At 35.8% G+C, this 26,041-nt stretch overlaps 1 long non-coding RNA gene across 1 annotated transcript; it reads right to left on the reverse strand.

Annotated features, from left to right (window-relative positions):
• Window positions 1-21,617: 21,617 nt before the first annotated feature.
• On the reverse strand, window positions 21,618-24,776 carry LOC147581194 (uncharacterized). The gene is made up of 2 exons (XR_015250867.1): window positions 24,625-24,776; window positions 21,618-21,822 (listed from the first exon to the last, which is right to left on the reverse strand). It is a non-coding gene; the product is annotated as an uncharacterized LOC147581194 (long non-coding RNA).
• Between the last annotated feature and the right edge of the window lie 1,265 nt (window positions 24,777-26,041).

Raw genomic sequence — 26,041 nt, forward strand, 5'->3', positions numbered from 1 at the left:
ATAAATTTGGATGGTTATTTGTAATTATTGGACATGGTGGTTGAGGAACATTTAGCAATGTGAAAACAGCAGTATTGAATAATTTATATTATGCTTAAGGTCTATATACTTATACACATAGCATAAGTGAAATATGATAGTGAGTTTACATTGCTGTGTGAATCCAGATACTGCTTTAAAAGATATGTGAGGAGGGGTTCTTGGGTGACTCAGTCGGTTGAGCATCCAACTCTTGATTTTGGCTCAGGTCGTGATCCTGGGGTCATTGGATTGAGCCCCACCTTGGGCTCTGTGCTGAGTGTGGAGCCTCCTTGAGATTCTCTCTCTCTCTCTCTCTCTCTCTCTCTCTCTCTCTCTCTCTCTCCCTCTCCCCCCTCTCCCTCCTCTCCCCTGCTCATGCTCTCTCTCTCTCTCTGTCAAAGTGTGAAGATTGCTGAAGCAATAGTAATTTATTTAATGGAATTAAACTATTTTGTCACATTTCTGTGATTACAAATATTTCTGATCCCATTTTAATGTCTGAACAAAATAGGTAAGATTTATGGTTTATTTTCAAATCTTTAAATTTCTTAAATAATTTTTTAAGTTGTCTCCATACCCAGCCTGGAGCCCGACATGGGGTTCAACCTCAAAACCCCAAGATCAAGACCTGAGCTGAAATCAAGAGTCGGTCACTCAACCGACTGACCCACCCAGGCACTCCTTAAATAATTGTATTAATTTTATTGCTACTATGTCAGGAAAAAAAAAAAGTTTCTACAAACTACCATTTATAAAATCATACTGAAGTACTACATTGACTCAAGAAAGGTTGCTTAATTTGGCATCACTGTCAAGAAAACATAAATTATGTAAAATTACTGATTATAACATATTTAGTGATTTTGTTAAATTGAAGGTAAGGCAAATAAATTTTATGGCATAAATAATAATCAGAATTTGTCTTTATCTTATTGCTTACCCAGATATTGCTAGTTTGGCAAACAGAACAGCATGCTCAGAAAATACCCAGTAATAATTAAAATCAGTAGTCTTTATCAATTTTAGTTCACATGCAAACCAGAGCTATGCATGTAGTTTTCAGTTTTGTTTTTAGAAAGGTGTATTTGTCAAGGCTGGAGGACAGGACACATTTTATTTAACTGTTTATTAGCTTGACTTAAACTTCTAAATATTTATACGAATGTTAGGTGGGCCTCCGTTTATACTCTTGAGCAGGCCCTTCAAACATTAGAGGAGGGCATGAATTTCCACTGACTCATCATCTGATTCTAGCCTACGTAAAAAAAAGACAGTGTTCACTAGAGAGTGAAGATGTGGTTATGAATTTCTTGAGAGAGCATTGATAGTGTACTATGTATTCCTTCTATCCTGCTTGGGGAGAAGAGTAATAGAGAATATTCCTTTCAGTTCAGACCAACTACAGGATTCTTGAAGAATATCATTTGAGAGCTTGATATGTCCCCATTAGGTGGTTAGAGGAGCATAATGACTGATATGTGACTCTTACCTGTGAAGCCTAAGGGCTGGATCAAACAGCCTGACCATATTGAGAAGGAGGTGCATTTATAGTAGGGGAAAGGGAAATTGGTTGTTTCCAGAATCAGTGTGGATCTCACAAAACAGAGCTGGCCTGGGATTGTCATACAGATCCCACTGGATAGGACTTATACGGGAGAAAGTATCCCATCAGAAAAATGAATTGCTATAAACCAAGAGCTGAGGGAAGACTCAATAGTGGCATCCAGAGGAGACATCTCTTATATCAAGGAAATAAAGCCAGAGTTCCCCAGCAGGCATATCATGCGTTAACCCACAATTGTCCCTCATGAGAGAAAGGATGCAAATCTCTGCACGTAGCATACTCCAACACCATATTTCAAATGCACCAGTTAAGTGAGGAGGGTGGGAGATGAAACCAGGATGCTGTGACAAAACTGTCACTCAGCCCTCCACCCCCTCTTCCCTTATCTCTATAAGTCTTCCAAGCCCAGTGTAGTCCCAAGCTGCAGGAAGGGAGAAGCTTTAAGTTAGATTGGAGTTCTAATATCACACTGGACTGGACTTTATCAGACTTTGAAAAGGAGAATATTCATAAATTATTTATGAGCTGTTATTAAAGCTATAGGAATTCCTCCAAGATTTCACTCAAGGGCAAGGAAAGAACTATTTGTTGAAGTGAGTTTAACAGGAAGTTTTAAGAAAAAATGTAGTTGCTTTTTGTTTGTCTTCTGAGTATAGTGTGTGCACTGAGTACATCAGTTTGCAGAACGTATTAAAGGAAATCATAATGTTTTTCTGCATTACATAGAAAAAGACTTGTCATTTAAGGCAAATTTTGAGCTTTTGCTTATGAAAATATTAAAAAATGTCTATAAATAGTACTATCAAGTAAGTAAAAAAGCCTAAAGTGGACACGTTAGTATGAGTAAAGCATGGACCGTGTAGAAGAAGGAATGCAAAGGTTGAAGAACATGTGAAGTAAAATCCAGAAGAAACCCAAACAGAATCTTTGAAGATATTTATAAATTAGTCAATAGGAAGAACTAGAAATGCAAGTCAGAACTTCTCTGTACAATATTCAAAGTTTGTAGCATATATTTCTGTGATGGTTTCTTGGAGTAAAACAAATGTCATGGCAGCGTACCTTTGGTTATCTACTTTGAAACCAGTGATCCCCAAGCTTAGTTGCTCAAAAGAGCATTGTTGTTTGATTGACTGGTCTCAGCTGGGTTGTTCTTCTGCTCTATGTGATGCTGTAGTTACCTTAGAGTTCAACTCAGCTAGGACATACAAGATGCTCACTGGCACGGTTGGCTGTGGAGGTTAACTGTTGGTGGGAGACTCGGGTGCGACTATCAATCTGAGTGCCTCTATTCTCCTCAATATGGCTTTTCCTTTTGTCTTTGGCTTCAAGTAGCATGTTGATTGGGTCCATGGGGTGAAGGGAGGAGAGTTTCTCAAGAGCAAGAATTCCAAGGGTAAGGAAGCAGAAGCTGCCAGTCTTCTTAAAGTCTCAGGTCAGAATATTACTTCTATTGCATTCTGTTGATCAAAGAGTACATAGCCAGCCCAGATGAAGGGGAAATAAACTCTACCTCCCCGTAGGGGAGTGGCACACACAAACAGGGAAGAAAAGAATTGATGGTAGCCATCTCTGGAGGCTAGAAACTGTGGTGCAATCATTCTTAAGAATCCTTTGTTTTCATAAAATTGTGACTTCAAAATATGGTCAGGTTTTATTATATCGAAAAGATTGTGTAGGCTGTCTTATTTAACTAACACACACAATTCTCTAGCAACCAGAATAGGCAAATTCAGGAAAGCACAATGCCTTTGTTTGTTTTTGTAACCTGGCCTGGGGTCTAGGATTGTATACTTTCTCACTAAGTTCTTTAGTAATATTTGTGACTAACTTCTAATTAGTCAAAATGTTTATTTTGAATCTTCCTATTTGAATTTCTTAAATCCTACTGGGTGATTGGGAAAGATAGTTTATTAAAACAAGGAAATGGTTTGAAGAAACAAGGAAATGGTTTGAAGTGGTGGATATATATTAAATATGTGTATTAATTCCATAAAAAGTAACCAGAAATAATATTACATTTCAATTCAATTCACTTTTTTCAAAAATTAAGCATAAGTATTTTCTATATAACACCTACTTAATAAATAAAGGAATAAAACCTCATTGAACATACTGCTGAGTCTATAGGATTTAATTTAAAAACTTATTTTCTTTACTGGAAGTTAAACTTCATATGCTTAATACTTGACAATCAGGCAGAAGTATATGTTGACTAACTTGTCAAGATTGGGCAGAATCAAAATCCAGGTGGAAATAAATGGCCTAAAGTTACTTTATACAGGTCCCTTTATGGACCAGTATTATCAAACAAACAAAATTTGAGACACTATATAATACTTCTTTGCAATCACTGGTCCTTCCTTGATCTCCTCATCTCTGGATTCTACTTTAGTCAAGGTTCTCCAGAGAAACAAAACCAATAGGGTGTGTGTGTGTGTGTGTGTGTGTGTGTGTGTGTGTGTGTGTGTATTCATTCATCCATTCATTCATTCACTTATGAGGAATTCGCTTATGTGATTATGTATCCTGAAAAGTCACACAGTCTTCTATCTGCAAGCTAAAGGCCCAGGATAGTCAATAGTGTAATTCAGTCTGAGTCTAAAGGCTTGAAAAACAAGGGCGCCAATAGTTTATATCCCAGTCTGAGGCCAGACAAGATGAAATGTGATGTCCCACTCAAGCAAGCAGGCAGGAAGCAAAAAAGGGGCAGATTCGTTCTATTCAGGCCCTGAGTGGACTGGATGATGTCCACCCACATTAGGAAGGTCAATCTACTTTGCTGAGTCCACGGACTTAAATTCTAATCTATCCTGAAATATTCGCACAGCCACACCCAGAAATAATGTTTAATCTAGATTCCACCCACCCCCCCTGCTGCCCCTCCCTTCAGCTAGTCAAGTTAACATATAAGATTACATCGTACTCTATGCTCCTACTTGCAATTTGATTGCTTTCTCTGATTTTTTTTCCCCTTGAATCTTGATACTTTCTTGAGACAGATTTTAAACATAATTTTCTAACTGGTCATTGTATCCTTATATATAACATTGGATAACTGCCTTCTGGTTTTATACAATGGAACTTGGCCAATAGACACTTAATTTTTCCTCCATTTCTTCTTCTTCCCTTTCTTCCTTTCCCTCTTTTTTTCCTCCTTCCATTCTTCTCTTCCCCACCTCCTTTTTTCTTTATTCCTCTCTCCTTTGTCTGCCTGCCTTCTTTCCTCCCAAACAACTATTCATGCACTTACGTGTTTAGAGCACTAATTTTGGTACTTCGGACCCAATGACCAACAACAGGCAAGATATCAGCCTTTCAAAAACCTACCCTCAAACACTAAATAAATACATAGTTTGAAAATTAATGATTTGGCTCTAGTTGTAAGTGCTATGAAGAAGAAAAGGATGAGTTGAAAGAATATAATAGGACTCTTGGACCAATCTTGATGGGGGTGGTCATCTTCCTGGAGTAAGTGACATTATAGTTGGAATCCGAGGCATGCATATAAGTTAGTCACGTGAACTCTGATGGGAAGTGGTTTTTCAGGCAGAGGGAATAATGTGCTAATGGCCTACACAGAAAGACTCAGGGATGGGGTGGGGTGGGCAGAAATTGGAGGAACGGAAAGAAATTCAGTGTTACTGGGGCTTACTAGAGAAAGAAAAAGAGTGGACAAAGATGAGGCTCCATAAAAGGGCAGAAGCTAAATAATGCAGTGCCTTGTGAGTGATGATAAAGCTCCTGAAGGGAATTAGGTGGAAAGGGATTAAGTGCTTTGGCTGCATGGGACTGAATGACCACACCTATAGGGAGTGTAGGGAGGAAGGGAAAGGAAAGGACAAAATTCACAATTAAATGAAGCTTTGAGATAATCTTTGATTTGTGCTCACTTGTTTTATATCTGTTGGTGAATAATAATTTTAAATCTTTCAAATTGAACAGGACTGTGGTTTTGTTTATTTTTATTCTTACCTGGAGTATGCTCTGCTTCTATTCTTGACATATGAATCCCTGTTTTCTGAATTGAATTCAGAAGCTCCTTTAACTGATACATTTTTGGACTTCACATAAAAGTAAAGGAGGATCAAGAGAATACTACAGTACTGTTTGTAGTTCTCTGTTTATAAGAACACATAGCAATCAATGTTTGCACCCCATGGAAATATGGTTTCAATTTTGTCCTTGAAATATGAGAAGAGATGTGTTGCCAGCACATATTTATTTCTGCAACACATCTTCTTGTTTCTGGAGTGTACAGACATCCTAGGAAGTTTTGCTTTCAGTTTTTTTCAAGTTTAGTTTCATTTTAATGTGATGAACACCTGATAAATGAGAGAATTTGATACAGCGATGAAAATACTAGCTGGAATGATGTTCCAACAAGAGATGGCAGATGGACACCAATTGCCATGAGTCTACTAAGAATATCAACTTCTGTCTTGTTTATTGGGATTTATATTTGAACATACTGGCTAACTTTCAAATCTGAACTTTGTGTTGATTAGATTCAAAACAAGAAGCCAGGATTTTGAGGCTGGATTCTTAGAACTTGTTGCATTTTGTTACTGTATTGAGTAACAACAGAAACAGATGGTTAGCAATCATGACCTTGCAAGTTCATTAGAAATGTGACATTCATTTACCACAAATTTAAAGTCTTAAAGTTTACTTATGACCAACAATTTGGCCTGAAAATTTGAGCAAAAGTATGACAAATGTTAAATAGACTTTCAAATCAATAGTCCTTTGTTGGACTTCATGTCCATACTTCTCTTGTTTTTGTTTTTGTTTTTGTTTTTGTTTAGCATTTATGGAGAAATGATAGTATACAAAGCCAGCATTGACACAAAGAAAACTAAAACATGAAATATGTTATTTTGATGAATTCACTCTGGGATACCAAAGTTCTATCATGATAAGTGAGTAAAGGCCATCAGAGTTGGCCTTGAAATATTTGGGTTTCTTCTTACCACTATTCAATCTTAGTTCTTCTCTTACATCAACACATTGCATTATTGTTTTACTTTAGTCACTCTGTTATCCATATATTTGAAAATCCCTAGGGGCGCCTGGGTGGCGCAGTCGGTTAAGCGTCCGACTTCAGCCAGGTCACGATCTCGCGGTCCGTGAGTTCGAGCCCCGCGTCGGGCTCTGGGCTGATGGCTCAGAGCCTGGAGCCTGTTTCTGATTCTGTGTCTCCCTCTCTCTCTGCCCCTCCCCAGTTCATGCTCTGTCTCTCTCTGTCCCCCCAAAAAATAAATAAACGTTGAAAAAAAAAATTTAAAAAAAAAAAAAAAAAAGAAAATCCCAGAAAAAAATTCCTTTACTGCATATCCTCAAGTCAATATCAAATTCACTGTATGGAAGAAATTTAGAAACATTTAGAATCTGAGCGGATATAAAGGCTTTGTTAAACTTATCCAACACAGTATTTCTCACTATTTCTCCAAGAGTTATATGTTTATATGTTATATGTTTCTGCAGTCAGGTCTTGATTTTAAGTTAAGGTTAAAAAAGAAAAGTCTTCTCATATCTAGATTCTACTTTCATTACTGCACTGAAGTTGCTTGCATGAAATTCATCAGTAATAGCCTACTTATAAAATCCATTGAATTTCATATATTTTTTTAATAGTATTTGTCATTGTTGACCACTTTCCTACCTACCGCTAACCTTTTTCCTGCCTCTGTTTTGTCACATATAAATTGGGTTGTTGTTAGCTTTAAATAAGTTAGTATATGTAGAAATCTTAAAGTAGTGTCTAGCACATTGTAAGCACATAATACTTCCTGGCTATTGTTATTTTATTATTACATGCCTTCCTACCATTCCCTACTCTGCATTCCCTGAAAGCAGAGCCTGAAATCAAAGCTGGCTTGAGAGTGGTTTATTGTGAAATGATCCCAGGGAAGAAGTAAGGACCCAAAAGAATAAAACAAGGAAGGAGGAAAAGCCAACACAAGTTTATGGACATCTCTATAGGAGCTTATGTAATGCATTTTGAAACTGACCACATTTGTTCATTGTCTCTAACACCCTGTTGGTTAGGATAGCTACACGAACATTAACTTCCCTATACTTTCAGGTTGAGAAATTTTTAGTGCCAAGTTGGTACCGTGTATCAGAGAAGGCAAGAACTGATAGAACCAGAGCACAGGCTGAGGTGGGAAACTGTCAGGCTGCAACTCTGCAAAGCTGGTCAAAGACAGCATAGAACGTCACTGCTGCGTGGCTGTAATAAGAGGTGTGGCCACGAGTATTTTAGGTAGTGTTCAGGAGATATCTAATGCATACATTCTCTGGGATTTTTTCTTACCTCCTTGGCCACTCTTTCTCCCTCTCTTTACATTTGGCCTCCTTGTATTACAATGTTTTCTTTTTTAATCAAATTTTGTGCTATAACTCACATAAATAAAATGTACCCATTTTAAGGGTACAGTTGGATGGTTCTGACAAATACTTGTACACCTATTTAACCACTAGTCTAATTGAAGTCATAAATCATACCCAGTTCTCCCCCAAATTCTCTTTTCTATCTTTGCAATCAACACACCAGCCCTGCCTTCAGGTAGTCACTGAGCAGTAAAGAAAGGTGGTAGGCATTGTTTTGTATGAGTATTGGCTATTTTTCTGCTTTTGCAAAATATTTGTTCAAATATTTTGTCCATTTTTACTTCAGTTTGTTTTCTTACTGAATTGTAAAAAAGTCTTTTTTTTTTTTTTTTTTAATGTATATTTATTTTGAGAGAGAGCGCACGCACAGGAGCAGGGAATGGGCAAAGAGAACGAGAGAGAATCCCAAGCATGTGGCACTCGATTTCACAACTGTGGGATCATGACTTGAGCCCAAAATTAAGAGTTGGATGCTTAACTGACTGAGCTTCTGGTGCCACAGAAGTCTTTATGTATTGTGAATATAAGCCCTTCATCAGATGTACATACTGTGAATTTTTCCTATTCTGTGGTTTGCCTTTTTATTTATTTTTAGCAATGTTTTTCAAAGGAGTTTAAAATTTTGATAAAGTCTAATTTATCAATATTTTAATCATATATTTATGCTTTTTACGTGCAATTTATGAGATCTTTGCCTATCCCAATGTAACAGATTTTCTTCTTTTCTTATTTTTTAAGCTTTTTTTTTTTTTTTTGAGAGAGAGAGAGTGTGTGTGCATGCATGGAGAGGGGCAGAAAGACAGGGAGAGTGGAAATCCCAAGTAGGCTCCATGCCTATCACCACCTTGAGATCATGTATGACCTAAGCTAAAATCAAGAGTTGGATACTTAACTGACAGAGCCACCCAGGCATCCTATATTTTCTTCTGTTTTCTACTAAAAGTTATATAGTTTCAGCTGTTATATTAGACCTCTGATACTTTGCAAATTAATTCCATATATTTAATGAAAAGTAAATAACTAAGTTTTTTTTTGTTTGTTTGTTTGTTTTAATAATATGGCTATTCTATTGTTCCAGTACGATTTGTTGAAAAGGTTACCCTTTCTGCACTGTATTGCCTTGGCACTGTAAAAAGCAACTGACCATATATATGTGGGTTTATTTCTAGATTCTTCTGTTTCATTGATCTGTTGTCTAATCTGTATTACTGGGGTTTTATAGTAAGTATAGAAATCAAGTGGTATAAATTTTCTAACTTTGTTCCTCTTTCTAAACATTGTTTTGGCTCTACTTGTTCCTTTTTACTTCCATAAGAATCTTAGAATCACTATGCCAATTTTTACAAAAAGCTTGTCATAGTTTGAGATTACATTGGATCAATAGATCAATTGGGCAGAATTGACATTTTAACAATAGTGAGTCTTCCTATCAATAAATATGATACTCCAGGGGCGCCTGGGTGGCGCAGTCAGTTAAGCGTCCGACTTCAGCCAGGTCACTATCTCACGGTCCGTGAGTTCGAGCCCCGCGTCAGGCTCTGGGCTGATGGCTCAGAGCCTGGAGCCTGTTTCCGATTCTGTGTCTCCCTCTCTCTCTGCCCCTCCCCCGTTCATGCTCTGTCTCTCTCTGTCCCAAAAATAAATAAACGTTGAAAAAAAAATTAAAAAAAAAATAAATATGATACTACAGTCCATTTATTTCACATGTCTTTAATTTCTCTTAACAGTATTTTATAATTTTCAGGGACAGGTAGTTTATATATTTTGATAACCTTATCCCTAAGTATTTTATAGTTATGCTACTACTGTAAATGGAATTTTATAATTTTGAACTTCCAATTGTTTTTTGAAAGCTCATCCTCATACAACTGATTTTGCGTATTCTTATATTTTTTCATGAGTTGTACCCTATAGCCTAACTAAATTCATTTGTTAGTTCTCATAGTTTCCTGTGTTGATTCCATATAAATTTCTGTATACAATTATGTTACTTGTGAATGAAGAAAGTTTTGCCTCTTTCTTTTATATGTGTATATCTTGTATTTATTTCTTTTGCTTTATTTCCCTGACTAGGACTTTCAGTACAATGTTTAATAGAATGGATGAGAGTAGGTATCCTTGGTTTGTTCCTGATCTTGGGGGGGGGGGGGGGGGGAAGAATTTTGTTTTTCACCATTAAATATATAATAACTATAAAGTTTTTTTCAGATGTTCTTTATCTTCAAATGTTCTGGCTCCAAGTTATATGCTCTTTCATTTAGTTTCAACAACATATCTCATACTATACTGTGTCAGGATGATAACATTATTTATCAGAATTTTATAGTGACTGTAAAGAATTCATAGTCCCTTGGTTTGTTGTTGCTTCAGTTCAACATTTTAGTTTTAGTTTAGTGAGAGTTTTATCGTTAATAGGTATTGAATTTTTGACAAAATTATAGGCCCAATTTCAATACCGGCATTCCCTTTTATCTTCAATTTAATCATTTACTTAATACAGGCATATAATTTAGATATTAAAAAGTGCTAAGTACTTCTATGCTGCATCTTCCCAGTTTTCGTTCCTTATCCACAGGTAAACACTTTTATTAATTCCCAGTATTGTAAGCTGTCTGAATTTCTAAAACATAAGTTAACAGAAAATATCAATATATATTCCAATTTGCTCCACCTTTTAAACACATAGAATTCTATAAAGTGGTTTTGCACAGTGTTTTTTTTCATTTGATAGGTCTTAGAAAGTTTTTATCTAGTGCTGTTATGGACTGAAAATGTTGTGTCTTCTCTCCTCCTCCTCTAAACCCCCATGTGATGATATTTGGAGGTGGAAGTTTTGGGTTGTGCTTATATTTAGATGAGGTCATGAGGGTGGAGACTTCATAATGAGGTAGTATTCTTATAAGAAGAGACCTGAGCTCTCTCCATCATGTGAGAATATAGGGCTCTCTGCAAGCCAGTAAGAGGATGGCCTTTGACAAGAACTGCATCCTTACTGGTACCTTGATCTTGGACTTCCCAGGCTCCATAACTATGAGAAATACATGTCTGTTGCTTAAGCCACCCAATCTATGGCAATTTGTTATAGCAGTTCAAGTAGACTAAGACAATGCATAGAGAGATTCCTTATTATTTCTTATAGCTACATAGTATTCTATTGAAAGAATATACCATTATTTAGAAAACTAGTACCCTTTAATGAAAGAATGGGTTGTTTCCAATTTTTTGTTGTTGTAGGAATGCTGCAGTGGATAACCACATATATATGTCAATTCCTATAATTAGTAATCCAGTTCAAAGAGTACATGCATTTGTAATTTTGGTGGTACAAATTTGCATTAACTTGTAATTTCTCATTGTCATGAAGTGATTAGACTCTTGTTCATATGGGAATGCTCTGTACTGCTCTTATCTAGATCCTGTTCTTCATTTATTGTTCTAGCTCCAAATTATGTGCTCTTTCTTTTAGTTTCAACAATGTATCTCAGACTCTACTGGGTCAGGATGATAATGTTATTTATCAGGTTTTATAGTGACTGTAAAGAATTCATAATCTCTTGGTTTGCTGTTGCTTCAGTTCAACAAAAGTTACATTCAATTGTATATTTTTGTAACTAAAGCTGGGATTCCTAGATTACTATACAAAATATACATGCAAATTGCAACATACATTTTTTTTTTTTTTATCCTCCAGTTAGACTGGAAAATACCTAGTATAAAATTAAGCTTTTTTTTTTTTTTTTTTTTTTGGAACTGTACTCTTCCTTTGCACTGTTTTTCTCTGTCCTTGAAAAAAGGTTTATACAGTTTTACTTAGAGTAGAAGAAAGAAAAAGACAAAGTCGGTACTATCTACTTAATTTCCCACATTTTGGAAAAGGGATTGTCTCTATCTTCTCTCAAAAATAATCGCATTGGCATCTAAGCATGTTTTATTGAACCATTTATGTGTTTTTCGGTGGAGACCACATCTGCTTTTCTTATCTAATGAAAAGGAATGATAGGAACTTTAACAAATCCAGTAGATAGGGCCTCAAATATTACTTGCCCATGTGTAGGGCTAGCTCTAGATTTACTTTTATATTACAATAAATGCCAGTTCCATCTTCTTTGTACTCTCTCTGAAAAAGAACAAGAAATGGTTATGTATGCTGAAAAAACATTTCAGATGACCAGTAAAAAAAAATAGCAAACTTTGATAATATATTATTCTGCTTTTTCTGAAGTTTATGATAATAGGCCCTTTTCATCCCATTCCTATCTTTCTATCTTTGGATGCACCTCTGAAGAGAGTACAAAAGGCAGAAGGGGAAATGTAGGCCAGGAGAATAGAACTCACTGTACAGAAATTAAAAGTGTGATGAAATCTCTTGAAGGAACAATGTGCAAAGCATTCTGCACTTTAACTTGAGCAATGACAATGCTGTAGATTTTAAATAATCAACAGTATTTAAAGAAATACTATAGAAATGTAAAATGTCAAAAAATCTCAGACCCTATGTTAAATTTATATTCCTTTCAAATATTTTTGGATGTTGATGTGAGAGAACAGGAAGATACTTAAGGCGAGAGACTCAGCAGAGCAATAAATTCCCTCCTACTGCTTTTAATTAAAATTAGTATGTTTTATTCATTTAGTATGACCTCTTTAATGAAGCATACATAATTGGAATCACTTTTGTATCCCTTTTGTGCTAATATATTGAGTTAGTTTGTTGGTTTGGTGACTTGAAAGAAATATTGGTTAAGAGCAGTGGCTATGGAAGGAGAGCCTAAATTTGAATTTTGGATTCCCCATGTATTAACTAATTATCTCACATAAGCTCTGATTTCTCAGATGCACAATTCCTTCCTTAGTAAAACAGACACAAAAATATTTACCTTATAAGGTCATTGTAAGGACTAAATGAGATAATATATGCTAAACACTCAACATAGTTTCCTGGTGAAGCATAAATGTTTAACAATTGATAGCAAAAATGAAAAGAACAAAATTATTTTCCATTCCAGTATAGGTTCACTAATTGAATATGAGTAAATATACTTTGAGATGATTACTTGAAGTACAACAATTCAATATTCAGCAAAACTTTATATAGACATACATATGTAATGTATGTGTGTATGTATATATACAATATGCACATATCAACACAGGTACACATGCATATATATAAAGTAATGCAAAAAAAGCACTTTAGGTAGTAAGAAATGAATATGCATAACCCATTTATATGTTTTACAATTACTTATTCTAATATTTGTATCTGTTTCTATATTAGCACATTCCAGAAGGATAAGCAATATTTCTAGCACTGCTTATTCAGAAAACACATCTGCATGTACTTTAAGAATCCATCGGGGTTCTAGGCTCCCTGTAGTATAATGCTGTTGAGTATAACTTAGGCTGGAAATCTTTCAGGGATAGCATCATAACACATCCCATGATTTCATGCATTATCTGGCTGGCATTGTTCCCAGTGGGGCAAGAGAGACACACACTAACATGGCTGTCGAAACAAGTTAAGATGAATCATCTGAAAATATGTTAAAGACTAGGATTAGTGAAGACAGCCTACTAATTTTCATTTAAGTGTTTTGTAATATCACTTGATATTAGACCGTCTGTTCAGGAACTTACCACCTGCAAATTCTATTTCTTTATTAAATCCAAAAAGTTTAACTTTGGAGTAGATGACAGAGAGCTAAAAGGAAATGGGGAAAACTAGAAACGTATATAGAATAAGTTTTAAATGAGATGACTGAAATTATCCAGAGAATAATTTTTATCATCAGTAAATATGCTTTTCACCCTTTCCTCTTGATTCACATAAATTTAATAAAGAGAGTAAAAAAAATGTGTGCTGGCCTGCATTTTATTATGTAATAACGTTTGCATGGTACCGCTTTTCTGTTTCTCACTTCATCAGTACTGTTTTTCATTTGGTTGGACCTCCTCAGCTGTGACAGTGTCGGAAAAAAGCATCTGTAGTTGTGCAATCATCTACTGAAAGCTATTCTGTTTCCATGTAACTATACGTCTCTTTGAGACCAAATGGGAGATGGTTAATGTTAATAAATAAGCAGTTTCTGCATAAATAAAGACCAGGCCCTAAAAGCTACAGGCTTGATTAATTATTTTTTTTCTGTGCCAAGCCAAATGGACTCATAAAACAAGCGATAAAGCTGTGAATTGTACACTTAGTTACAAATGCATTCAGAATAAATATGGTTTCTATTTGTAAATACAAATATTATAGCGCTATGGGATTCAAACTTAATCCATTACAATAGAGAAAAATACAAATATATGACCCTTGTGCATAATGCACATTTGTGCCAAAGTACTGCAGCAATGGATAATATGTTTGTCTTTGGTTTAGATGCCAAAAATGTGCTTCAAAGCCTTGGAAGATGAGACCAACTCACCTCCTTTCTGGCCTCTCACTGCTCCTCACAAACTTTAATATTTAATCTGATCAAATGGGGGCAGTACATGGTGATTTTCATACTAACTGTGCATATTTGCATGCATTTAAGAATATGGTCTTTAAAAGAGGAGAGGTACTATTTTTTTAAAAAAACTTTGCTTTATATTTCTATGAATGTAGAAACAGAGGACTGTAATTAAGGAGGAGCTATGTTAGCTATTTATCTATTGCTATAAGGACAATTTTTACTACTGTTTGAATAATTTGTACAAATACTCTTTTTTGCTGCAATTTTTCTCATTTGTTACAGTGAGACCATAAAAGTCACGATTGACCACAACAACAATCGGTTGCCTTAGATTGGATTTTGATGCCACAAATTCACCATTTCATTTTAGTATCCAATAGCTGGAGAACTCAAGCTGAGAGGAAGGAAAACCTTGTTTAAATATAAATAACTTTGACAATCATCTGGGATAGTTAAAAGGATTATGAGAAACACATGAAAGGTAATAGATACTTTTTTAAAACAATAGAGTTTGAAGTTTCTTCTGTTCTGAATGTTCTACTTTACAAAGAGAAAATATAAAGTAAAAAGATAAATTATTATATTTGGTTTATGGCCTCATTTCCATTTAACAACAAAACTATTTTATGATGATAAGATTCTTGTAAACTATTGTCTTTTTCAAAATAAACATATAGTTTTTTATTAGCAGGCTATTTGGAAAAATTGGCACTTCAAGAATATTCGTTTATAATTAATATAAAAATATAATTAAAAAATAAACTATGCCTTAAGGAATATGAGGTCTCCATTCAGAAGCCCCATGTGTTTTACGAAGTCCTAATAGACTTCAGTTGGCTTTGCTGGCAATTGCCTTCCGCCCAGCCATATTTAACACCTCTTACATTCAACTATCGTTCTCAAACCTGAATCTAGCATCTATGTCCCAGTAGCTGTGTAAATATATGTATATTGACCCCTGAAAAGATGATGGTGACCAAAGCCACTTCTACATCAGTATATATTTTTCATGCCTAAACCAAAAATTGAATTCAATTTTCATATCAAATGCTACCTGTTCTTTAAAGATCCCATCAATTTCTTAATTCCATCACAAGCCTAAATTTAGGTCTTCCTCCTTCTGTACTCCTATTACATTTTATGTAGATACACATGCACACTTCCATTACAGACGCCATCACACTCTAATGTATGCCCTGAGTTTGCCTGGTCACCTCCTCTATAGATCGTAAGAGTTCTATAAGATACAGAAAATGCCTTCTTATCGTACCTGTTAAATTAAAAACCCAATTTAATATGTGATGAGTGAGTAATGAAGTAATTCAAAGTGCAGTAAAACCTTGATTTGGGAGCATAATTCATTCCAGAAACATGCTTGTAATCCAAAGCACTTGTATATCAAAGCGAATGTCCCCATAAGAAGTAATAGAAGCTCAGATGATTTGTTCCACAACCCAAAAATACTCATATCAAAATGATTACAATACTGTAATATAATACAAATAATAAATAAAATACAAAATATAAAAAAAAATAAACAAATTAACCTGCACTTACCTTTGAAAACCTTTGTGGCTGCTGTGAGGGAGACAATAGAGAGAAGGGTTATTGTGTAGGAAGACTTTCACTGTCACTAATGGGATCACTGCTATCTCTTGGCTGGATGGAATCTTTTTCTTCATGGGGGTTATTGTGTAGGAAGACTTTCACTGTCACTAATGGGATCACTGCTATCTATTGGCTGGATGGAATCTTTTTCTGCATGGGGACCATTGTATACAGTAGCATGGATGTTGACTACAGTACGGTATTAATAAACTCTTGCCATATACTGTGTTTAATGTAACTGGCAATAAGGCAGCAGGAGAAAGGGTCTATATCTGCAGGCAGCCTGACCTATAATGAAGCAAAGCATTCCTAAGCTTACTCTTATATGAAAAAGCAAAGGACTGTCCATAGGTGCTCTGAGGTGACAAAAAATACACTTTTGCCAGTTGTGGGAACCTTCCAGTGTTCTGAAAAATCTGTTATTTCTGCCAAACACGGCCTGAGATCGAGCATCTGAGCATGGGTAATGATTAACCACAATCACGCAGCGAGAGAGAGAGAGAGAGAGAGAGAGAGAAAGAGAAAGAACCATTGGCTCAGTTGTGATCATGTGGTATTTGGCATCACGTACTACTTGTATTGCAAGACTTGTTTTATCACTCATTTATCAAGTTAAAATTTATTAGAAATATTTGCTTGTCAGGGCACCTCAGTGGCTTAGTCGGTTAAGTGGCCAACTTGGGCCCAGATCATGATCTCAATGGTTCATGATTTCAAGCCCCACATCGGGCTCCATGCTGCTAGCTCAGAGCCTGGAGCCTCTCCCTCTCTCTCTGCCCCTCTCCCACTCACATTCTCTCTCTCTCTCTCTCAAAAATAAATGTTAAAAAAGTTAAAGAAATGTTTGCTTGTCTCACCGAACACTCGCAGAACAAGTTACTTGCAATCCAAGGTTTTACTCTACTTAGAAAATTTGTTTTGAGGGGCGCCTGGGTGGCTCAGTCGGTTGAGCGTCCGACTTCGGCTCAGGTCACGATCTCGCGGTCCGTGAGTTCGAGCCCCGCGTCGGGCTCTGTGCTGACCGCTCGGAGCCTGGAGCCTGTTTCAGATTCTGTGTCTCCCTCTCTCTCTGACCCTCCCCCGTTCATGCTCTCTATCTCAAAAATAAATAAACGTTAAAAAAAATCTTAAAAAAAAAAAGAAAATTTGTTTTGAAATCCTGGATTACAGATAAATTACTAATTTGATACACTCTTTCTTCACTCTACATGAACCTGTTTCCTGTCCCATAATCTAAAATGCATTCAATAGCAGAATGAGGAATATAATTTACTTCAGCTAGCCATTTAAATATGAAACTGTATTACTTATGTGGTGTTTCTAAATTATGAGAGAATTAAATGAATTTCTATGGAAAGTATGTGAAGCCAGAAGCAAATAATAATGAAAAAATTATTCATAAGAAGATTCTATAAACACAAGGTACCTTAAGTATTTTAGAGACTCTTTGGATGGGGGATTCAAATCATTGGAAGTTTGGAATCCAAGTGTTCCTCTGCTTCTTCAAGTCTTGTTTCTTTTTTTTTTTTTTTTTTTGAATGAAGACAGTAATGAGCAGGTGAAAGTAAATACATGTATTTTGAAATGTTTAGATTTACTTAACGCTCTACATGTTCTCTTATGTTTTGTTTTTGTTGAGAAGAGAAATTTATACATTTGTCTTCCTATTATATATATTTTGTAATTGAAAGTAATGCTCTTTACCCGTTAGTTTATTTGAACTTGCTACACTGACCTTTAGTCCCCACAAAGTACCTAGAAGAAACAGAGGTATAAGCCACTTAGATGTCACAAAATTCCTAAATTGAGAATATATGGTTGTTTTCTATTGCTACTGTCAACTCATTCCCTTGAATGTTAAATAATAGAATATGTTCTTTTATTCTTTGCTCATGCCTTTTTTTCAAAAATTTTTTTAGGTTTATTCATTTTTGAGAGAGAGAGAGAGAGAGACAGAGTGTCAGTAGGGGAGGGGCAGAGACAGAGAGGGAGACACAGAATCCAAAGCAGGCTCCAGGCTCTGAGCTGTCAGCACAGAGCCTGCACGTGGGGCTCAAACCCACAGACCGTGAGATCATGACCTGAGCTGAAGTCAGGACGCCTAACAAACAGAGCCATCCAGGTGCCCCCTGCTCATGCCTTTTCAATTATCACAGCTACTTTAATATCAATGGTATTATAGTTGCCCTTAAAATTGAGCTTACTTCTGTTAATTTGGGTTTAAAACATTTTAAGATCCCACATAGTATATACATTTAAAAAAATGAATTACCAATATCTTAACCATGTTTGGCTAAAAGTGATAGAAACAGCTCTCAAATTAGCTTAAATTAAAAAGGAGATTTATAGGAAAGATGCCAGAGTGGGTCACTAAAGGAAGATAACAGGAAATAAGATAGCTCTGGATGTCAGAAACTCTCTACTTCTAATCAGTGCTTCTTTCTGGGTGTTAGAGACATGGCTCCTGGAAATTCTGATGTCTCAGAATTTAAGCTTCATGATCAGTAAGGAAAGAGATCTTATCATCATTAACAGAAAAATCCTGGGTGGGGCAGAACTCTGATTGACTTACCTGGACACATATCCCCATTCCTAGACCCATCCATGTAGACAGAACTAAAGCAAATTATGAATTATCCAGCCTCAGTCTCATGATGACCTCTATGGTCAAGATATAGGACTGTTTTTCAAAGAAGGCTGATGGAGGTGCCAGGCCAACAATGGCAATAGCCACAACAAAGAGAACCCAATCATTTTTATTTCATTAACCTTTTATGCCTCATTCTGTAACATCAGAGATTATGGGGAAAAAAAGATTTATATCCAGTGTCAAATATTTGTAATGCTACTATTAATTTAAACGTGGAAATATTTTGTCTGTACAGCATTTAACTATTTGCTCTAACTTAGGGTTATTATGAAAAAAAACCCACTATTGAGGCCAGATGTTAAAGTGAAGTTTTAATTAAAATATTAGAATGTAATGGGCTATGAAATTCTAAAGTGAGATGCCAGACCAAGATGAAAATTTTCAAAGGAAAGCTCTGTAAATGGTCTTCTTGACTCTAAAAATCCCTTAACTCTCATTGGGAATATAAATAACAAAGAGAGCAGAGAGGGGTGGAGATTAGTGAAGATGATTTTTCTTTGACAAAAATTAAGATTTCCCTCTTCATGTGAAGTCGAGAGGATTTCTAGCAGGATTACTCAGAGACTGAGCTATGGCCCTGCAGTTAAGGAGGCACAGAAACGTAGAATGCAAGGGCTTGCTACAACAGGAGTGTTAGCTCCTCTCTTGGGATTGTCCTGCTATACCTGGTGTGTGGGGAAAAAGGATGCCTAAGTGTTTTGTGCTCATCATATATGGTCGAGAGATTTGACATAGATGTTTATTAGATAGCATACAAGCAGGTCCCCAAGAGGACAAACAGGCTTCAAAAGGAGAAGGTGAATCACCAAACTCATTATGGCAGAGGAGTAAGCAACCACAGAAAAGTATGTTTATCCTAGTCAGGAGAACTGCAGAACAGAGACCATCTCAAAAGGGAGGATGGTAGGGTAGGGCATTCCAAACAAATGCAAAAGTTCCCCAGAAGAGAAACTGTTTGCTTTAAAAATCTGCCAGCTCTTGAAAGATAGTAAGCAACTTAAGACAATGGTGATCAATTACGAATTTTCTTGCTCCCGCCCATCCCTTGTCTGTCCTCACATATTGTCTCTAGAGGGAAGCTTCAATAATCACAATTAGCAAGGTAGAGGTGTAGGATTGAAGGCCTAAGAAGAAGAGAAAAAGATACAAAATGAGTAACTTTCACCACTTTATTGACTTCTTACAACAGGTCTATATACTTTGGGGACTGGATGTAGCTCTAATTTTGAGCAAAGTTGGATACTTTGACTATTACATGAGACTAGACATTCTAAGTACCAAATGCAGGCTTTGAAACCCAGAGTGATCATTGTGCTTTTTATTATCTATAAGTGAGAAGAACGGTTAGGAGGCTACCAGTGTTTTATTCCAGAGACAAAAAGGGAAGAGCTCATATCACTGAATAAATTTTGAAAGGAGAGTGGGTGGGGGGGAGAAAAGTGTATCTGATTATAATCTTTGAGTTATGTTTTTTCTTTTTGTTTCTTGCTCACTTGCTTGCTAGATTTTTCTTTCTCTTTTTTTAAGCAGACATAGTCCCTTAAACTAAATTATCAGCTTCTTAGGCCATACCTAACCAAACAATTCTTGTGAAGTGTTAGACTTTTTGTTTTATTTTATCATGTTTGGTACATAGGAATTCTGTGTACTATATTGTTTGTGTCTGTGTGCCTGTACATTTTATGTTCTTCATCATTTAATTTATCTGGTGTCCCAATACAATATCAATGATAGGAACACCTTTGTCGAACTTAAAAATTATTTGAGAGTCAGATTCATATTATAAAAGCAATAGAGAAAAATCAACCACTAATTAGAACTTGGAAAATATATTTTTACAGATTAAAATGAAAAACAAAGTGCCACTTAAATGTTTTAATTGGTTTCAGTTTTACAACTGCAAACCAGATGGTTTCTTTTCAAGTAGTTTACAATGTCTTTGCCGAATAACTGAATTACCAAACCAGCTGTGATTATTAACATTTACCTAAACAGAAAAACATGTCTGCTATTTGTTTGCTGAGAAAGTACCTGTTTTGCAAAAGTTTGGCAAACAAATCATGACTCTACTCTGGCTAGCACAGTATCTTAATAAAATAGCATAGATAAATAGAGGTACATATATTAACTTATATCCTAAAATGAATGCTAATTTAAAATTTTAACTAAAGTACTAGGTGTCAGAAATCTCTCATGGATTCTTCCAATTTTATGATTCTACAATTGTAAAATCTATTTACATTTTTAATGTGACGAGACTGTTTTCAGACTCATTTAAAAACCCTGTTAATAATTATCTTTAACTGCTTGTTAAAATATTATATTTTGGAAGCAAATGGTCCTTACAGAAATTTGTTTCTGATGTAAGCTGAGGCTTTCTAACTCTAAACTATGAGCAAATGTAAATTTCTAGATACAAATTTTAATTATATGCTGAGCACATACTCAATTCTCTTTAGAGCCAGTTAGGGAAAGAGACATTTAAGGGGAAGTAATGGTGAAGAATGCTATTTCTATTCTTCTATCAAAAGGATCGATTATCAGGGAAAATTCTGAGTACAAAAATGACATTGTAAACATTCTATTACAGTCATTTTCCAATCAGAATTTTCCTTGTAATATGGGGAGCCTGGGTGGATTAGTCAGTTAAGCATCCAGATTCGGCTCAGGTCATGATCTCTCAGTTCGATCTCTCACGATCTCTCAGCCCTGCGTGGGGCTCTGTGTTGACAGCTCAGAGCCTGGAGCCTGCTTCAGATTTTGTGTCTCCCTCTCTCTGCCTCTTCCCCAGCTTGTGTTCTGTCTCTGTCTCTGTCTCTCTCAAAAATAAATAAACATTAAAAAATTAAAAAAAAAAAAAAGAATTTTCCTTATAATTTACTGCTTTGGTGAAAAGACTGAAAACTAATTTTTGTCTCACAACTCTGTGATCAACTGGGCACTTTTATTGATCTGATCTACGCAGCTTAACTGATCTACGCAGAACTGTTTCAGATGTCTATCTCTAGTCAGTTGGAGGCTCTGAGGGGGCCGTTGGTGCAGGATGGTCAGCACAGTGATGACTCAGTTCTCCTCCTGCTGCTCCTTACATTTCTTCAGCAAAGTAGCTTCCGTGTGTTCTCATGGTTCTTATAAGGAGCAAGAGAGCAAGTACAGTGAACAAGAATTTTTCTCACTTCTGATTGTGTCCATTTGAGAACATTCCTTTGGCCAATGCAAGTGCTGTAGTTGAGCCCAGAGTAAAAGAATGGGGCAGAATGCCCTGACTGATGGGAAGAGTAAAGAATTGGAGCCATCGATGCAATCAATCAAATACACATTCATATAGGTTTACACTATTAATAGCATTCCTATGTGTGATGTACCATAATTTACTTACTCATTTCTCTATTTATGGATATTCAATTGATTCTAATTCTTTTTTTAAAATTACAATTGGGGCGCCTGGGTGGCGCAGTCGGTTAAGCGTCCGACTTCAACCAGGTCACGTTCTCACGGTCCGTGAGTTCGAGCCCCGTGTCGGGCTCTGGGCTGATGGCTCAGAGCCTGGAGCCTGTTTCCGATTCTGTGTCTCCCTCTCTCTCTGCCCCTCGCCCGTTCATGCTCTGTCTCTCTCTGTCCCAAAAATAAATAAACGTTGAAAAAAAAAATTAAAAAAAAAAATTAAAAATAAATAAATAAATAAATAAAATTACAATCAATGCTGCAATAAAAATTTATGTACATCCAGCTTTATGCACAGGTATGAATATTTTAAAATTTTCAACATACAAAATATGTCCTCACCACTGATATAAAATATCTTTTCATATTTTGTCACACCTGTTTCAATCTTCATGAGTATTTTTTTTGAAGTTTTAAGAAAACAGGAACAGCTAAAGCTGCATTACTTATCCTTCCCTGCATTTCCAGAGGCAACCAGTCCCCTGAAGTTGGTATGTGCCATTCCGGTATGTGCTATACATAGTTATTATACATGTAAAACTGTATTGCTGCTTTACATTTGAACATTTTTATGTCAGTGTTAATCATACTATATGTAAGTTTCTATAGCTTCTATTTTTATCCAACAGAATGTTAAGATTTATCCGTATTATTACATGTAGTTTTGCTTCAGTAATTGTAACAGCTGTATACATTATTCCACTGCATGAGTAAGCCAGTTATTGGGAGGTACTTGTATTTTTCCAAAGTTTTGCTGTTGCGAAGCGTGCTTAGTGACCATCCTTGTATGTATTTCTTTGTGTATATATGTGAAAATTGTCAAGTGCAGGAACCCAGAATAATTTCTGTTTAGTAGAGTATGTGCATATTGTTTGGCTTTTTTACAATCTGTCCAGGAATGTATAAATGATTTGCCTTTCCTCATATCTTACAAAAATTTGTTATCATCTGACCTAATACCTATGTCAATCTGATGATTCTGAAATTATATCTCATTATTACTTAAATTTACATTCCTGTGGTTTTAAGCATATTTTCCTATGTTTATTTTCTGTCCCAGTTTCTATCTATCCTGTCCCTTTACTTTTCCATATAAATTTTTGGATTTGTTTGTTAGTTCCCCTAAAAATCCTGTGGGTTGTAACTGCATTAATTTTAGAGATTATTTTTATTTATGATTGCTATTCATAAACATGTGATAGCATTTATTGAAGACTTTTTTCTGCTTTTGAATAATATTTTACTATATTCTCTGTAAATATCACACCTCTTTGATTTATTCACAGGAAATTTATGAGTCTTGTTACCATTGTAGATGATACCTTTTTTAAAGTACATTTTTCTGTTTGTTGCTCAAGTGTATTGACCACTATTGATTTTATATACTGAGCTCATGTTAGAAAAACTTGCTAATGTCCTTTACTCACTGAAATTATCTGCAGATTCTCACAATTTTTTTTTTTTTTTTTTTTTTTTTACAAATAGTGACAGTTTTCTTTCTTCATTTCCAAGTGCTTCTTCCACTCTCTATTTTTTATAACTTTTACCTTACATTACTGGAAAGATCTTCCAATGTAATGCTGACTAGAAATGTTCGTTTCTGAATTACAAGGAATTTCTTTTTTTTTTTTTTTTTTAATTTTTTTTTTCAACGTTTATTTATTTTTGGGACAGAGAGAGACAGAGCATGAACGGGGGAGGGGCAGAGAGAGAGGGAGACACAGAATCAGAAACAGGCTCCAGGCTCTGAGCCATCAGCCCAGAGCCCGACGCGGGGCTCGAACTCACAGACGGTGAGATCGTGACCTGGCTGAAGTCGGACGCTTAACCGACTGCGCCACCCAGGCGCCCCATGAATTACAAGGAATTTCTTATCGTGTTTCAAAAGTGACTTTGTTATCGGCAGTGGGTTTTGATAGATAACATTCGTCAGGAAGGGAAGTTTCCTTCTATTCCTAGTTTATAGTAGTCTTATTAAGTTAAACGTGTGATGAATTTTATCAAAATTGTTTCACTTCCGTTGAAATATTCATATGATTTTTTTCTCCTTTAATGTCAGTGTGGTGAATTTACATTAGTAGCTGTAGAGAGCAAGATGGAGTCACTCATGTCAAGCAGGGGCCTGTGTCAAGCAATGACTCAAGCACTTGAGGGGACTGCAGCTACTAGATATCGCCAAGGCCAGCCGCAGCTGACCATACCCCAGAACTGATAACAAGCAGGAGCAGAGGAGGGCTGCAGGGGCCCAAGACTGATTAAGTCCCTTTAAAAAGAGAGGATTTTTGCAGCAAACTGTCAGATTCCTTAGACACTGACCCCTCTATGTCTGACCACTTCAAAAGGCAGCTGCCGCCAAAGGCTCTGCCTGATTGATCTCTGAACAGAACTGAGATCCTTCACTACTTGATCATAACAACCAGTAAGTGCCGAGAGCTGACTTGGACTGGACCGGGGCCTTATCTCAAATGTGGGCCCACCAGACTGACCTCACCACGTTTCGTTCCTTAGCTTCCTACCCGCTGTGTTATCTTGTTTGTTGTGTGACTTGTCTTGTGTTCAGCTTTATGTGCCTTTGTAAGAAGCCAAGTTAATCACGTGGTGAAATGTCACGGAGTTTGGAATCCTGAGCCTGCTTTATAATTACATTACCCTTGCTTTATGACTGAGTAAAGCTGACACTGTGAAAGACATAACTCATGTGTGGGCCTTCAGAGGGTGCTCAGGACAGGAGCTGTTACAAAGTTAATCATCTGTACATTCCTGGGATAAATGTATTTCTTCATATATTGCTGATTTCTTTTGCTAAGAGTTTTTTTTAGAATTTTCTACCTAGTTCAGAAGTAAGAGCCTCTTATATTTTTCTTTCTTTTATTGTCCTTATCTAGTTTTTATGTTAAAAGTATACTGTCTTCATAAAAGAAGTTGAGGAACTTTCCCCCTTCATCTTGCTCCTCTTAGGATCTACCCTTTTTGAAGTTTTTCTGCAGTTTCACTACAATGCATTTGTTGTATATTAATTCTTTTTTTTCTGCTTGTACCTTAGGAATCTGAGATTTTGTGTCTTCTGTCAACTCTGGAAAATTCTAGGCCATTTAAAAATGTATTCCCTCTCTGTTTCTCTCTGTTCCCTTGATGTGGAACTCATCTTTATGTGGGACATTCTCATTGTATCCTCAACATCTCAACTTCTCTTAAATAATTTCTATAATTTTTAAAATATACTTTATTGTCAAATTGGCTAACATGCAATGTGTAAAGTGTACTCTTGGTTTTGGGGTAATAATTTCTATAATTTTATATCTCTGGTCCACAATGTAGATAATTTCTTAGATTTATTTTCCAGTTTAGTAATCTTCTCTTTAGTTTTTATGCATTTAATCATTTTAAGAATACTGTTATTTTGATTCTCCTTCAAAGTTTTTTTCTATTATCTAATATACTTTTGGATAATAATGCTATGTTTAAACCTTCTGGCTTTGGCTATTCTGCTTTTTTTTTTTAAAGGTTTATTTATTTATTTTTTTAATTTTATTTTTTATTTTTTTAAAATTTACATCCAAATTAGTTAGCGTATAGTGAAACAATGATTTCAGGAGTAGATTCTTAATGCCCCTTATCCATTTAGTACATCCCCCCTCCCACAACCCCTCCAGCAACCCTCAGTTTGTTTTCCATATTTATGAGTCTCTTCTGTTTTGTCCCCCTCCCTGTTTTTATATTATTTTTGTTTCCTTTTCCTTATGTTCATCTGTTTTGTGTCTTAAAGTCCTCATATGAGTAAAGTCATATGATTTTTGTCTGTCTCTGACTGACTCATTTCATTTAGCATAATACCCTCCAGTTCCATCCACATAGATGCAAATGACAAGATTTCATTCGTTTTGATTGCTGAGTAATACTCCA

This window comes from Puma concolor, chromosome B2 (assembly GCF_028749965.1).
Source record: "Puma concolor isolate L17-30 chromosome B2, mPumCon1.1.hap2, whole genome shotgun sequence".
Lineage (NCBI taxonomy): Eukaryota > Metazoa > Chordata > Mammalia > Carnivora > Felidae > Puma > Puma concolor.